This window comes from Mytilus galloprovincialis, chromosome 13 (genome assembly GCF_965363235.1).
Source record: "Mytilus galloprovincialis chromosome 13, xbMytGall1.hap1.1, whole genome shotgun sequence".
Lineage (NCBI taxonomy): Eukaryota > Metazoa > Mollusca > Bivalvia > Mytilida > Mytilidae > Mytilus > Mytilus galloprovincialis.
In genome coordinates, this window is record NC_134850.1 from 55,085,026 (window position 1) to 55,097,917 (window position 12,892).

Genomic DNA, 12,892 nt, shown 5'->3' on the forward strand with positions numbered 1-12,892 from the left:
GTCGGAGTAAACCTCTATACTTGAGTTTAATTTCCACATGTACTTTTGTCCCGAGACATTATATTATAACATGGAAACTGGCTGAAAATTTTTAAAAAAATCGTTGACAAAATGTTCCTAAAATTCATAACCTAAGACTGATTGTAGTTACACAGTGTACAATCTGGTAAGAAAAGATAACGCATGGTAAAATATGTCTTCCCTCTGTTATAATAATACAAATGAGGGACAAGATGACAAGGTGATCAAACTTATAATTGGATACTCCTACACCGTACTTAACAGTGGCAATAAACACACATTACTTGCATATTTCTGTTATATGATACGTAATCACTTCCTATAAAATATTTTTTTTCTTAAAAAATATGTTCGAAAAAATTAAGATAAGAAACATCCCATTGTAATATTCTATAAAAAAACCCATCATTGTAATATATTCTATAAAGAACCGTATTTAGTACAACCTTTTAGGAATTGAGGGTCCTAAATGCGCTTCAACTTTGTACTTGTGTTGGCTTTCTAATTACTTTGATCAGAGTTAGTGATGTAGACAAAACGTGCGTCTGGAGTATTTTAAAAAAAATTTAAATAATAAGCCTGGTACCTTTGACAACTTTTTACATTTACTGGCGTACAAAAATTATATCTTTAGACATCAATCATTATTGACACAATGCATTGATTTCACATCTATCTAACACCGACAATTGTTTGACGTTTAACATAGTCTTCTGTAACGATTAACTTATTTTCTATTTATTGCTATCTTATTTGTTTTCTTTGGACACTTGCTGCGTGTTTTGAATAAGATTTGTCATAATATCAAACGGAAATTGCGTCTCAGAAATCCGGAAGTCGTCAATTGTTTCAATAACATGCATCGGTTAATAACGTTTGCTTAAGGTAAAAAAATCCATTAAAAAGTATGAATGTATGTACTTCTTTCATCTAAATGTATGAGAGTAATAGGAAATTCAATCAAAATAAAGGCTAAATTACTCTATTGAGATTCCATAGTTTATCACGGACCAAAATAAATCTAAAGGAAAACAAACACCATAGCAATATTCAACCTTACATTGTCTCAGATAAGATGAGATGGGATGAGTTAACTCGAAAGAAATGTCATGTAAATGCAAAAAATGTGTATTGGAATAAATTGTGATAGAAAAGAAAAGAATTTAATTAATATATTAAAAAATAAAAGTACTTTTAATTACTCTTTCCGATTCATAGATCCATATTTTTAAACGGACACAAGATATTTTCAATGCAATGGTTAATAATTCTTATTCTATAATGTATTATAATCCAATGTCACAAATGCTTTATTTTCCTAACAGAAGAATGAAGTGAATTTGTAAAAACAATGCAATGCCAAAGTAAGCAACGATAAACTGTTTGGTGTTTATCACACATATATTTCATTTCAATTCATTTTGTCGTGCGATAAAATGAGAAATATGAAGAAAATCTTAAAAAGTAAAAAAGCAAAAAAAAAACCAACTCCGGGAAATTTTTTAAACCAAAATTCCATTAGCAAATGGCAACATCAAAAGTTCAAACATATAAAACAAATAGATACCAACTGTCATATTCTTTACCTGGAACAGGCATTTTCTTATTTTAATAGAAAATGGTTGAATAGACCTTGTCTTATAGCTAGCCAAACTACTAACTTGTATGACAGTCGCATAAATTTCCATTGTATTGACAACGGTGTGTGAATAAAACAGCGACATAATAGGTAAACATGTCGAAAAAATAGGGATACAGCCGTCAACATTGTAATATAATCTTAATCACGAGACATTCTTTGACATACACTTGGTTCATCAACTAACTGCTCAGACTCTACTCAGACAGCGGTGATGTTTTACAAAGTTTGTTTTTTCGAAATTGTATAATGAATACAATAATAAATAAGCTTTAAAAAAAGCTGTTTTTTGACTGGCGCAAAAATATGATATTTGGGCAAATTTTGGAATAAATGTCCATACCTTAACAAGTACTATATGAAACTGAATGTACAGACTGCAGTTTGTATATGAGTAGAATAGACATGCTTTATTTGAGATAAGGTATTAAGGAATTACATTGAGTAGCTGCAATAATTCTTTCGTATGAAATTAACCGTACATCTCAGTGTATCTGTACTGAATTCAACTGGTATTTTTTGTTTTGTTTGGAACAAGTCTTCCTTATCTCTGAAACTAACTAACAGACGTAAAAAAAAAATTAAGTACAACGTTTCATGAATTGAAAGTACGTGAAATTATGTTTTCATTAATCTGTATTTGTTAAAATGTTTCTGGTATTTGAAATAGTAAGTGGATGTGTAAACATTGCATGTTAAGTTATTGTACTATTATCATAAAAGTGGAATCAAAGATGCCAGATGGACATTCAAAAAGTCGAAAATAAACTGACAACACCCTGGCCTTAAAGGAAAACAGACAGACAAACAAACACAAGATAGTACACAAAAGACAACATAGAAATCTTAAGACTAAGCAACATGAACCCCACGGAAATAGTGGTTATTATCAGGTGCACTGGAAGGGTAGGCTGACTAGTATTTCACTAAGTCCTAATCAAGTGAAATCTAAATTATTATATAATATGACATTGAACAAATTCAAATGTCAAAGCCCAAAACACTTGATATTGAATGTCAACTTTATATGATCTAATATATTATATTTCAGAGCTTGCTAATGAATTCCTTTGGTGATAACTTGATTGAAAGGATATCATGCAATTTCCGTTTTTAATTCAAATAGAAAAATCTGCATTGATATGCATGCATTTGTTAAATTTGATGTTAATTTTCTGACTTGGTAAAAAGGAAAGATCTTATCTCGAACTTGTGGAAACCTCAAAATGTGATACACATTTGATCTCGCCTCTCTTAAGTTCAAAGGATTCCAGTTGTTACCACTTCGTGTGTAAAGTCTAAATAATAGATAAACAAGATATTAAAATTGATAACATAATGTTGTTTCATATTGCATATCTACAAAGTGTTTTTTTTTTAAATTCATTTGACTGCTGAAATAGAAAGCCACCAAAATATTGTACCATCAGTCTTGCTATAAATCTTACAATAGCAGACGCAACTGAAGTTATTCTAAAACTGAATATGGTTTTTGTTCGTTTGTAAAAGTGTTTCCGGTCATATATAGAAGGTCGTCAAATTCCTGACTGGAAAAAGTTCTTTGAGTCAGTGAGAACCAGTAGACCATAATCAGATTTCTTGGCGAATTAATTGTTTAGCATCATGGTAGATCAACAGTTTCTATGATATATGAGGAAGTCATTTATCTAGCTAGCATTTCCAAGGACCTAATTCTGCTCAAAAGGAGTATTCAGGTTTTTATGAATTATTTTGTATGCCCGATGAAGTACATACTCGCATGATATTACATGCTATTCGTGTAGTCAAAGAGTTCGGTGTAAAAGGAACACGGATAGGTTAGTAATAAAGTCACAAGATACAGATATACTGATCTTTTGCGTTCATTACTTCCCCTCCATAAAGCATACGAATGAGCTATGGTTTCAAACAGACACTATAACTTGCACACAAGATTTGCGCCGCTATATACCTATCCACGAAATATGTAAAATACATCATTGTGCCCTAAACAAATTGAGCGTAAAATTGGCTAAAATTTTCTGTTCTATGGTCGGGTTGTTGTCTCTTTGATACATTCCCCATCTCCATTCTCAATTTTACAATTTAAATTTCTCCCTTGTCACACTTCTTCCTTGTGAATCTACTTTTAAACAATATTTAATACGAACTTCACTCAGGACATAAATTTGATGTCTCCCCATATTGCAAAACTACCCTACATTCTCCTTTCAGTTCGGATGGAAAAAGAAGAATGAGTTGTTCCTGTCTATCTTTCAGCATCATTTACTTTTTTTTCTTGAAAGGGAAATCTGTGTTTTCAAATGGTTGCATTTTCTTGGAACAAAATCTGTCATATGTCTAAGTATCAATACTCGTCTGGTTTGCAGTTAAAAACATTGATGACGACGAAAATGACACTGTATAGGATTTCATTGTTCTGTTTGTACCTTATGAATCGTTGTTTATTAGCTTTCTACTGAAAGATTAAGCAGTTCATACTATTTTCTAAACAATAAAGAAAGCATCTATTTTAAAATCGTGGGAAATATAGTAATAATCTATCTAGTTGGAAAATATATGTAAAAAACCCAACAAAAACACATACCATATGGTCTCTGACCTAGACGTGGATGGTGGGCTTAAACTACAGGAGACCATAGAATGCAGTAGGTTATAAAAAATTATAAACCACACGTTTAATAATTTCTTGCGTCCGAAGCGATTTTCTGGATATACCTTCATCATTCGTGTTTTTGCCATGCTGTTGTCGGCTTGTATTCATTTTATAAGTTTTTAATGTCCCTATGGTTTCTCACGCCTTTTGCATTTGTAATTGTTTGTAAAATATATCGGTGCTGTACATAACCCTCTCCCTTATTAAATTTTTGGAATACTTATGAACATTATAGCCAATTGTTGCTAATTTAGTCTTCTGTGTATGTAGGATGGGTTGTTGTTACCTGTTTCTAAGTTTTATTTTCATAACTTTATATGCATCTCCGTTTGCAGTAATTTTTACTTTTGTATAGCAAAGCTATGAACAGAGCTTTATTTTCAACCAAGTTCGGCGATAATGGTACACAAATTTCGAAACATATCATATATATATATACTCTTTCAAACCCAATAACAGGAATTTGATATTTACCTAGAAATTGACGAACACCTTACTATCAAACGACGTTAAAAATACATTTTGTTTTTGACAAATTATCAAAGTTAAGATCTAAAAAACATCTTAAGTTCTTACTTGTAATGAATTGAATACTAAAATTTCAAATTTAGAAATTGACATAGGTCAAGGTCACTGTTATTTAACAACTGTTTGAAAATTTCAAATTTGAACCCATCATGCAAAAAAATCAAACTAAAGTCTTTTTTGGCGATAAAAATACAAAATAAATTTTAAATTTAGATACAAAAGATATTTTTCTAAAAAATAGTTGTTTTTATTTTGCTCCGAATGCATATTTGTAGGAACAACAAGCTATCAAAATGTGACTCTGCATTTTTTTCTGGAATTTTTGCTTTGACCTTTGACCTTGATTAAAAAAAACGTGACCACGGCAGACACCGTCAACAACGATATTTCTATAAGGCATGTTTTGTTCTTTCCAATGATATAAAATATAGCCGTGTGTTATTCCGTTAGGGCAAATCCGTCAAATTTGTCGATTGGGCACCCTACTAATTCTCACAAGTTATTAAACCTAGTTGTCTTAATACGGCCAACACTCTCATTACGTTTAACATAAAAATTCAGAGAATCATTATTCTAGCATTTTGCACACGAAATGTTCATCGTCATAACATTTGAATGTCATCAATGACCTAACGAATATCCAGTGAAAATGCCGTAATATCGTCTTATGATGATTGATAAGGTGTCAGACCACCAATTAAAATTCCATATCTGTTCTACCAACTTTTGCGATTTTCGCAGCTTTCAAAATATCTTACACAAAGTTTAACTTCCTACAAACCAGGTATATCCTGATATGTACATGTATCATATTTCTACATGCCAATACCCTAAAAGCCTTCTACCAAAAAAAAAACTGACCTTCGAATAGAGGTACTCCAAAAATAATCCCTGTTTTTTTTTCTCGAAATTTTTAATTAGTATACCGTGGAGCGCAATAATCCTCAAATTTTAATTTTAACTCATAGACAAGTAAATTATGGCTCGAAATGGTCTAAATATATTTATATTTTTCCAAAAGTTTGATTTTTGAAATTTTGTTGGTCCTTGTTTAAGTAAACAAGTAAACAAGGACATCGAAAGCACTATTTTGTGTCAGAGTAAGGCTACTTTAGTGGAGGGAGTAATAGGTGGAGTGATACCAGCAGATCAAAATTAACGCCGATTTTCGTATTTTCATATCACACTCTGTGTAGTAATGATACGAGAATTTTCTATTCATGCAAGAAATAGATAATAAGACACAACCCTTCATAAGAGAAATGAACTTTGAAAACGGGATATGTGTATCATGCGACCATTGCTGTTAATTAAAAAAAAAACGGAGTAAGAAACCTCTGTTCTTGACAGCAAAGAAGAATCAGAAAAATGCTATGTAATTAAACACTTCTACTAATGGAGGCCTGATCCCCAACAAAAAAAAAAAAAAAAAACACACACAGACACAATTAATCCGCTCGATTTTTATTCCATTTGACAAAAACATTTGAATTAGATTTTATGCATAATAAACAATGAAAGGAATAGCTCATCAGAAAGACAAATATCTGTATATACGTCTCAATTCAAATTATTTATGCGTACATTATATTGTTGACATCTCGAATATGTACTGTACTTGAAAGTTATATACAAATGAACGAATGTTCATTGCAATTGCATTGGTTCATGGCTGGAAAAGTACTTAATTTGAAACTTTGTTTATTGTTTTTAATCGTAAATACACTAACATATAGCATTTTTAACTATAGGCAGTTTGTACAATCACTTGAAAAAAATTGGACATACTCGAAAAAGCCCGGACTGCTCTCGAAAAAACCCGAACATAAACAAATGAATTTAGTCTCAAAATAAAGTAAAGTGTCTGTATTTCTAAGGATATATAGATTCTATGTATGTATTTTTTTCAAAATTATCAGTGTAGTTTGTATAAAAATGGCTTTATTCTGTATTTTAGAATTAAAGCATTTTAAGGCTTATTTTTACTTTTTTTAAAGAAAAATAATGTCGGGTTAGTAATATCTTTCGATATCAAATACAATCATATATAATATAACTTTGTATATTAAACACAGGCGTTTATATCACGTTTTGTTAGAAATGAAGTCTGTTTGTTTACATTTTTGTGTATATTCATTAAAAAAAAAAGTGGTCACACTCGAAAAAGCCGGATCAAATCACCCGAAAAACCACGATCCTAGGCGGACACTATACCTACCGTGATAAAGTACAAGCTGTCGTGTAGTACTTGCAACTTTTTTCGTGCGTTTTGTGTATTAAATAGTAGGTGAAAGGGTGACTAAATAACAGTTTGGGTGTGTCTATTTTCTGTGTTGGTCTTCAATGTATTATGTATTCTGGTTTTGTTTTCTGTAATTATTTAAGACGTTAGTTTTATCATGTAAATCTTTTATATTCATTTGATAACATTTTCTGTTTGCAATAGCATCAATTGTTCTATATAATAAGGATGTTCTTATCACAAGCAAAAAACCCTAGCCGTATTTGGCACAACATTTTCAACTTTTGATCCTCAGAGCTGTACTACTTTGTCCCCCCTTTTTTTGACTTTCGAACTTTTATATCTGGGCGTCACTGGTAAGTCTTGTGTGACGAGGCGCGTTTTTGACGTATTGAATTTTAAACCTGATGCCTTTTGTGTTTCTTTGCCTAATACGTTCTCCTATTTATTTGTATTGTAGTCCTGTATTATTATGTTGTCCTTTTAATGTTATATTTAACAATGCCATCAAAGTGCGAGGTTTGGCATGCCACAAAACCAGGTTCAATCCACCATTTTCATTCTTTTAAAATGTCCTGTACCAAGTCAGGAAAATGGACATTGTTATATCATAGTTCGTTTCTGTGTGTGTAACATTATTACGTTGTGTTTCCGTTGTGTCGTTTGTTTTCTCCTATATTTGAGTGTGAATTCAAATTACTATAAGACGTGTCACGGTACTTTTCTATCCCAAATTCATGTATTTGGTTTTGATGTTATATTGATTATTCTCATCGGATTTTGTCTAATGCTTTGTCCGTTGCTGTGTGTGTTACATTTTAATGTTGTGTCGTTGATCTCCTCTAATATTTAATGCGTTTCCCTCAGTTTTAGTTTGTTACCCCGATTTTGTTTTGTGTCCATAGATTTATGAGTTTTGAACAGCGGGATACAACTGTTGCCTTTGTTAAACCATTTTGATTTAAGGTAGATTTATATTGGACATTGTACAATATCGTATCTCCATGCCATGTTTGTTACTCTGCTCACATACAATTCACTACAGTTTACGTATGTTACTGCGCAGGACGAAATGAGTTTACAATATCATTCGAAGTATTTACTTACTGCAAAATTGTGGTATTTATTATTATTTAACAGATATCCCTGTATTTTTGTCTATTTCGTCGTTTACGTTGAAAAGTTGTATGGCTTTTCAAAATACTTTTTTAATCTACCTTTTGTATCTAAACTTATAACAATTTAAAAATTATATTCATATCGATTATCACCAACCTTTTCCCAATTAAGGAACATCTTAATATTTTGTTTTTTAGGATTTGGTTATAATGGGAGATTTTTTAAAGACATTTTAAATAGTTATCAAAGGTACCGGGCTTATAATTCAATACGACCGACCTCGTTTCGTCTACACAAGTCTCATCAGTGACACTGAGATCAAAAAATTTATAAAGACTAACAAGTACAAATTAAGAGCATTGAGGACCAAAAATTTCCCCAAAAGTTGTGCAAAATACGGCTAATGTAATCTATGCCTGGGACAAAAAAATCCTTACTATTTTTCGAAAAATTCATACTTTTGTAAACAGGGAATTTATCAAAAAAAAAAAAAGACCATACAATTGATATTCATATCAACACCGAAGTGCTGACTCCTTGGTTGGTAATACCCTCGGGGAAGAAACGTCCACCAGCAGTGACATAGACCCAGTGGTGTTTACAGGTATCAAGGGTACCAGGCTTATAATTTAACACGCCAGACGCGCATTTCGTCTACACAAGACACATTAGTGACGCTTAGATCAAAATAGTAATAAAGCCAAACTCGTACTAGTACAAAGTTGAAGAGCATTGAGAATAAAAATTTCCAAAAAATTGAGGTATATAAGAGGTTCCTGCTACTCAGAATGTGTATACATCACCAGTGTCAGAGTAGAATGTTGTAAACCAGGAACGCCTCGTCCTTTATCTAAAAAAGTTCCTTAGATGGTACTAAGATCTTGTGGATAGATACTCCGTATCAAATTCACAAATAATACTCACTTGTCTTGAAGTATTGAGTTTAGGTAATGTCTTCTTTTATCATCGTAATAACGTGTATTGTATTCATTTATTTTTCTTTATGAATATTATTTTTACTGTTTAGTCTGTTTATGTTGATATCCATTTAACGTGGTTCTGTTCTTATAGAACCTGTCATTGTGTTATTGTATTTTTGGTAAAGTTTTGTTTACTTGTCTTTCATTTTTTCTATTGTGCTTTGTATATATACCTTTTTTGTTTCTTTGTTACATATGACGTGGTTCTTTATTTATACCGTCTTTGTCTTATTGTGTTTTGGTAATTTTTAATTCAATTCAATTATCTGTATTATCTAAAATAATTCGGCTTGTGACGTCGGATATTTCCATTTTTTTCTTCTTTTAATTTTGAGTTAGGACGTACATGTATATATAATATCTATCTCAATTGAATTAAAATAGAACAATGGAAACTTATGTGATGAATTAAATCACCAAAGCATTTAATCCTGGTCGATTATCTAACTTTGAAATTTCACCGCTTTAAAGTATCCTAATGAAACTGCGGTAATCTGACTTGGGTATTTATTTCTGTATTATTTGATTTTTTTCATTATAATACTCTATTCTTTTTATTTTAGCCTTTACATGTTTTCTATATTTCTTATATCAATTTTCAATATTATATATTGCATGTTCATCTTCTATAGAATACACCTATTATTCTCTATTTTGTAAAAACCATAGAGACCATCATCCAGATAGTTGAATAAGCAATTTAAAAGTCCGAGCCTTGGCGAGAGCTTTCCACATTCCACAAGGTTGCAAATTTCATTAACACCTGTTAGCATATTTTGATTTATCAAGTGAGCTGATAAGAGTTATGACCCTTAAATTAAACCAATCATCTTCTAATATCACCGACAACCACACGTTGATTACACTTTTAGTGAAATTATTCAGCCCAATTAAACTAACTTAGCTGTAGTCATCAGTTAAGTAGCAAGTGAAACATATCGGTAAAATGACCCCACATTTAAACCAAGATGGCCCAAATGGCTATAAGAAAAAACTAAGTTGAAGTTTGAAAACAATTATAAATAGTCAACAATTTTACCTGTATATATTTTTTATTTAAAATTCTAGTCAAAATTATCAGACGGCTTCTTATATATTCATTTCGTAATTTGGTGTATAAATATTCGAATACGCTTACAATGTAACTCAGTAATTCGGTTTTCACACATATATATCCATATTTCGCGGCTTTTCTCTTGTCCAGAAAAATTTACTTTGTTAGTCTTGTATTATTTTTATTTTAGTTTCTTGTGTACAATTTGGAAATTAGAATGGCGTTCATTATCACTGAACTAGTATATATTTGTTTAGGGGCCAGCTGAAGGACGCCTCCGGGTGCGGGAATTTCTCGCTCCATTGAAGACCTGTTGGTGACCTTCTGCTGTTGTTTTTTTTTCTATGGTCGGGTTGTTGTCTCTTTGGCACATTCCCCATTTCCATTCTCAATTTTATTACTGATCAGATTGACACTTATATTTTACATTCATGATATGTAATTTAATGCAGTTATCTCTTTTTCTGATTTAACATTTTTATATTTGTAGATTTCCTTCCATTTTTAGGAGATCCAGAGACCATGATTTACATGGCCAGTGTTGTCACAATTTATTTCTATTAAACTGATCAGTACAATTTCACATCCCAAATTGCTTTTTGTTTTTATTTATGTATTATTAAGACAATTTTTATGTTCGTATGAGTATAGCGAAGAAGAACATAAGAATGATTTCCTTAAAATGTTGAATTATATAATTGTTGTTTTTGGAATAGAAATGGGGAATGTGCCAAAGAGACAACAACCCGATCATAGGAAAAAAACAACAGCAGAAGGTCACCAACAGGTCTTCAATGTAGCGAGAAATTCCCGCACCCGGAGGCGTTCTTCAGCTGGCCCCTAAACAAATATATACTAGTTCAGTGATAAGTGAATCAATATTAACGCCAAAATATGCAATCTTTAATGACCTGACAACAGTATCGTAACTATATCCCTTCTTAATAAGTCTATTCAAAGGTTTTGTTAGTCTTTGAGGTACAAACTGGCACCTTTGTGCTTTATAAAGAATATTTCCATAAAACATTGGATGTGAAATACCTGAACGTATAAGAAGTCTGCATGTTGAGCTATATTTACGAATGATGTCCTTATACCGATGATAAAATTTAGTAAATGTTTTGACTAGTTTGTGATATCGAAAACCCTGGTATTATAATTTTTCAGTAATACATAAATTTCTCTTGTTAAAATCTAAAACGTTGTTACATACACGAGCGAATCGTACAAGTTGAGATATATAAACACCGTCAGATGGTGACAAGGGAACGTCACCATCTAAAAATGGATAATTAACGATCTCTTTTATCATAAATTTTAGTATTCAGCTTTTTGTTAGTGATATAGATATCAAGATCGAGGAAAGGACAGTGGTCATTGTTAGTATTAGCTTTATTTAAAGTAAGTTCAGCAGGATAAATTTTTTTAATATACATACTGAAGTCGTCATTATTGAAACCAAAAATATCATCCAAATATCTAAAAGTATTATTGAATTTGTTTATCAGATGTTGTTCACTTTTATAAATTTCCTTTTTACAAAACTTTGAACTTTTCGAAAAAAATAAGGATTTTCTTATCCCAGGCATAGATTACCTTAGCCGTATTTGGCACAACTTTTTGGAATTTTGGATCCTCAATGCTCTTCAACTTTGTAATTTTTGCTTTATAAATATTTTGATATGAGCGTCACTGATGAGTCTTATGTAGACGAAACGCGCGTCTTGCGTACTAAATTATAATCCTGGTACCTTTGATAACTATATAACCATGACAATATCTTCAAACAAGACGCATAGCCGACATATTCAGAAGACTACTTTAATGACGATTTTAACAAATGTTTTACGTTTTTCTGAATATCTTCAAAAACATAAACTAGTCGATAGAAACTTTATTAGCAAAAATTGTGAGCAAGACTGGATAAACAAATAAGTTTACATTGCTGGTTTTTTTAGAGGACTTAATATTGGAGTGATTGCTCTCTAATGGCTATTTTTACATTTTTGTTTTTTACATTCATGATAATGGATAGAGCTACACTTATACTATCAAAAACGATCAGAAAGAAGAGATTTGAAAATGCGTTCCAGTGTCGAAATCGTTAGTTGACCCTGTTGTTGGAGTTTATCTTTTTACAGTGATTTTTACCAATATTTGTTTTTTGTTTTTTTTTTGTCTTATATTTTGAAAACTTTAACAAATAGATAAAATGTACCAAATTTTCACACACAAATTATCACCAATAAAGGATTTGCTAACAATTCAAATCATACTATTAATAAGAGTGATTGACCATAAATGACGATTTTGTATACCCCCTTTGTGCTTTAGGCAAAAACTTAAGATTATAGACATAATCTGTTAACAGAAAAAAAATATGATCAGCAAAACAGGATCAACAATAAAGGAAGTCCATAATGAATGGCATTCTACTTCTCAATGACATGTTCTTTTGACGGAAAAAAAATTGCGATTACGTGTCATAACTATTTGTGTGTCCTTAATAAGCTGTATATAAGGTAAAAGGACTGTGTTCTCCTGACGGAAATAAGTTTCAGATAAAGTGCATCTTGCACAGAGTATTGACAAAGAAACACAAGACTGAATGTGACACTGCAAACATATAAGTCAATAACATGTTGATGTACCC